A 4,749-nucleotide genomic window follows, 5' to 3' on the forward strand; every position below is an offset into this window, starting at 1 on the left:
CTCTGGTAAGAAAATTCAAATTAAACCAGTGCCCTAATCCAGAACAGATTTTACTCCAGATTAAACTAGTCTCAGATTAGAAGAGATGCTTTGGTCTCACCCCTTCCATGTTTTTGCAGGAGTGTTACAATTCCATTTTAATCCATTCTGTCTTCTTCCCTTAAATCTAAAGGTCCTCCCCAGTTGGATAGTCCTTTTGTCCTTCACGCTCTCAAACACACACACACACACACACACACACACACACACACACACACGTAAAATTCTGTCTACGATACCCCCAGAATAGTCAGCAATTTCATACAATCCCACTATTATCACCAATAGTTAACACTACTTTCTATCAGTCATTCAACAGGTATTTATTAAGCATTTAAGAATCAAGCTGTTGTGAGTTTTTCCAGAAATCAAAGGAAGGCTCAGCTCTAGAGCAAGTTACAATCTACCATTTGCAACACAAAGAGAAAATAATTCCCACAAGCAAATACAAAATTTAGCAGTACATAATGTACACGTGAATTCTGTTGCTACTGAAAAGGAAGACTTTCAAGAGGTGCCATTACCTAAAGAAGACTTCCTAAAAGAAGTAGAGCAATATCTTTCCATTCTCCCAATATCCATCACACTGACTTTCACCTCAGCACACAAATTTCAAAAGCACAATTTTATGACTCTTCCTACTATATGAGCAGTATAGTTTTCTTCCACCACATTCCCAAAATATTCGTGACTTAAACATGCTAATTTCCTTATAACTGCCATAAATTTCAGTCTCGGACCGTAAGATAAATCTTCACATCAACTATGTCCAAATGCCGTTAGAATTCTTTACCTTTTCTTCAGTCTCCCCACAAATTATCATAGCCTCCATCGAACCCTGTCCCCCCATCCTTCGACTCCCCTTCTTATCACATTTCCCCATCTCTTTTTTCCCACAAAAAAAGAAACACTCATGTCCACGCCAATCCGTTCCTTCCTAAAAACATAAGAATTGCCACAGAAGTCTGGAAAGAGCATTTAAGGGTCACTTTAATACATTTCCAGATTTTCCACAGTACAACTATCCAGAAGACTGTCCAAGAACAATGCAACCTGGCAACTAGTTTCAAGATGAACAATTAAACCAGTGCCCTAGTCCAGAACAGATTTTACTCCAGATTAAACTAGTCTCAGATTAGAACAGACGCTTTGGTCTCACCCCTTCCATGTTTGTGCAGGATTGTTACAATTCCATTTTAATCCATTCTGTCTTCTTCCCTTAAATCACTGTCAAACAACTCCTCCTCATCTCTAACCAGCGAATCTTATGCTGTAAAGATGTTGTTTCCTACAACAGAGTCTTTCGTACAGGTCCATCCACACTTCTCTTTATGTCTCACTAGTATTTCCAGTCTAATTTTAAATGCTCTCTTTACTTCAGGAAAGCCTTTCTAGTCTATCTCCTCATCTAATACAAGGGAGAAGTCAAGAGACACAGCCTAAGGATACCGGACTCTAAAATGAAGGTTGAAGCATATTATTTAAAGACACAAGACATCGCATAAAAGAACTAATAACTATCAAAGGTTGGAAAAGAGGAGAAAGGGGAGTATGTCAATGACACAAATCCTTTTCATCATAGAAGTCTTCTGACTCCTTGACAATGTCATTTTGATAAATCAAGAAATAATAGTATGTGCCTATTACTTGGAGACCTAGAAAAAAAGCATAAAAACTGTAAAAATTAATGCTTAGAAGCAGTAGCTTCTGGAAAATTGGGACTGCAATGGACAGGTGAGAAGGTAAGACAGGAGCTACTGCTTTTCATTATAAGTCCCTTCAGAACAATTTTTTAAATCACATACGTGCATTACTTCATCATAATGTAAAAAGGAGAAAAATAAGGACATACTATATTTAAGTGCACTCTATTTACAAAAAATGGAAAGAACAGATAATATACAGTGCTGGCGAGGGTAAGGGAAGGAAAACTGGTTCTGTCAAACTATGATGACAATAAAAATGGGTACATAATACTAGGTAAGAAAGCCCTTTAAAAGAGTAAGTCTAAATGTACTGACAGAAAGTTTTCCAAATTTTTAAAATAATCCTGGATTATCTCTATGAGGAAATTAGTAATAAAAGAAAGCCCCTCTCCATTTTAATGCTAAATTATCATCCTCCTTTAGAGATATTTGCTCAAGGAATGAATGATTTAATTTTCCCTTCTCGCTCCAAATTGCATACTATCTCCTCCATTAATCCCCCTACCCTCTACTTCCATAAAAAGATTTTTCATACTTAACATGCATATTACCATCTCTTCAGTTGAAGAAAATATTACAAGTATATATATATATATATAGTTTTTTCTTAATAATAAAAGGTAAATAACATCCAAGTAAATTTTTTACGAGTATGGTTCTAGCCCAGAGTTCCCTCTTGGAAATCTGGTCTGGTGTGAGCTCAGCAAATGCAACAGACAGAGCTTGGTTCATTTCCTGATGTAGAGATGCTAATCCTCCCTCCAACCTGGCTCTAGAATCATCCAGTCTCTTCAAGTTCCCCTAGACCTCATAACCAGTTCTTACCTCCTTGCAACCTAAGATCAAAACAGATATTCTAGCTTCTACATTCTGCAAGCCCCACACTTTGTTGGCTGGTACATTTTCTTCGATACTACCATGCCTCAGTGAGACAGTACTCACTCTCACCAGAGAAGGACTCTAACAGCTCATTTCAGGAACTATGAATGCCAAAAGATCTCCCACCATCCCCAGAGTTATGGAACCAATCTAACCAAACTAGACTAATTTATATAGCTACAAACGGAGCCTCCAATGAAGGGCCACTATGCATGTACCCGCCCCTCAACATTAATTATAATCTTGTGTACTGCAATCCAGGCTGAATAATATAGCACTAGCTCTCCTGGACCAGATAAGCTGGGCAGCGAAGAAGAAAATCGCCAACTCAAGTAATTTCCACTACAGCATTTGCCAGGACAGTGTTCACCTAGCCTCTGGTAAGTGACAATACTTCAAAATTGCTAAAAATCTAAATTCCATGGCCTAGAGAATTCCCACAGGCCAGGCCCTTTCTGAAGGTCTGTTTCAGAGGTTCTCATATTCGCCGGTACAAGTCTAAAATGTCTCATACCAAACTACAAACTCAGGTCTAATTCTCAGTGACCCCACTCACAACCAAGACCCACACTTACCAGATGTCATACTGAAGAGCCCACACAGGTTCAGAACTAGGCCATCCTGGCCCATCTGGAATAATTCTTTAGTCCTTAGACCAATATTTATTATACTACATCTATCTGTTCTATTATGCATTCCCTGCATCTTCTCTAATATTTAGCACTCCCTCTTGCTTCAAACGGTATCCTTTCTATTCACGGACACTCCTATATCCCTTCTTTCCTCTCCTTAGAAACGCTTCAGTTCTTTCCATAATGAAATACCTAACGTATCTGCACAATGAACACCCTCTAGAATCCTGAAGACTCCTCCACAGCCACCCCCTGCATTCCTCCACCTATCCGGCATCTTTCCTCCGGCCTCTCTCCCGGTTCACACTCCCACTATGTTTCCTGCAAGCATTCCCTTTTCTCCAAACCCTGCCCTTCCCTTCTCCCAAAGAGCACCTCAGGCAGCAACAGTGACTGAGGCCTGCGGTGCATAAAGCACTGCACCAGGCACGGTGGACAGAGATCTGGTGTCTCCTCAGCCTCTTCACACCGACACCCAGCACCCTTTGGCCTCCCCGTGCAAACATCCCACCTCCTTCCCTACCTCTGACACCCCCCTCAAGCCTCGGAGGCCGACTTCTCGCCTCCGCCACCCCCGTCATTATCCTTTCTCAACCCCTCAACCCACCATCCGCGCCCTGCTTCCTCACGTCCCCCAGCCAGCCCCTGCGTCTCCCTCGGCCTCAGCCGGTCCCCTGGCCACCCCCAGCCTCGCCGCGGCTCGCTCCCCCCGGGGTCAGGCCGTTACCGCCGCGCGCTCCCCCCGCGCGCCGCCCCCTCCCCCTCCCCCGCCCTCCCCCGGGCCCGGGCCTGCCAGGCCGAGCGCTTTACCGCGGGCGGGCGCCGAGTCGCGCGGTCACGGACTGCAGGCGGCCGCAGTCCCAACCTTTCTAGGGGCCTTGAGAGGAGGGGAAGGGGGGAGGGGGGAGAACTTTTGCTGTGGCAGCTTCGGCAACAGCTCCCACCCCTGCGCCTTTCTCCTCTTCCTCCCCCTCCTCCTCCTCCTCCTCTTCCTCCTTCTCTTCCTCCTCCCAGAGCAGTAGAGACGCAGACATGCCGCAGCTAGAGCGCCGCCGCGGTCGCCGCCACTGCCGGCTCGGTGCATTGTGGGAAGCCCCGCACACGGGAAGAGCTCCGCGGCGCCCGCCCTCGCCTGGCGTGGCGACCTGGCTGCGAAGACTTAGCGTGGCTTGGATTCTGGCGCCTGCGTGTCACCCGCCCAGGGTGGCCGGGAAAGCTGGCCCCGAGCCGCGGGTCCCCCAGGCAGGGCCCGAGAGGAAAACGATTTGAAAAAGATCGGAACTGAGGAAATCTTTTCGAAAGGGGTTAACCCTGTCTCAGCCTTAATGCCTAGCGCTTCAGAAGCGGAGGACGCGGGGATCGGGAGCGTTTCAGCCTCAGGGAAATGGAAGGGTCGGGAACGTAGGTGAAAGGTTATTTGCCAGAATTTCTTGGCTTTTTCGTTTATTCTCTCTTACCTAGCCCTCTCCCCCGCCAGTTCCAGTCTTTGGCTT

The 4,749-nt window shown here is 45.4% G+C and overlaps 1 protein-coding gene across 1 annotated transcript in view; it reads right to left on the bottom strand.

Moving 5' to 3' along the window:
* Positions 1-4,319, bottom strand: part of ZNF148 (zinc finger protein 148) — a 147,305-nt gene extending 142,986 nt beyond the window's left edge. Inside the window, exon 1 of the mRNA XM_012641807.1 lies at positions 4,067-4,319. The gene's annotated coding sequence lies outside the window, so the exon portion shown is untranslated. The remainder of the gene's footprint in view (positions 1-4,066) is intronic.
* Between the last annotated feature and the right edge of the window lie 430 nt (positions 4,320-4,749).

Source organism: Propithecus coquereli, unplaced genomic scaffold (assembly GCF_000956105.1).
Source record: "Propithecus coquereli isolate 6110/MARCELLA unplaced genomic scaffold, Pcoq_1.0 Scaffold10, whole genome shotgun sequence".
NCBI classification, from domain to species: Eukaryota; Metazoa; Chordata; class Mammalia; order Primates; family Indriidae; genus Propithecus; species Propithecus coquereli.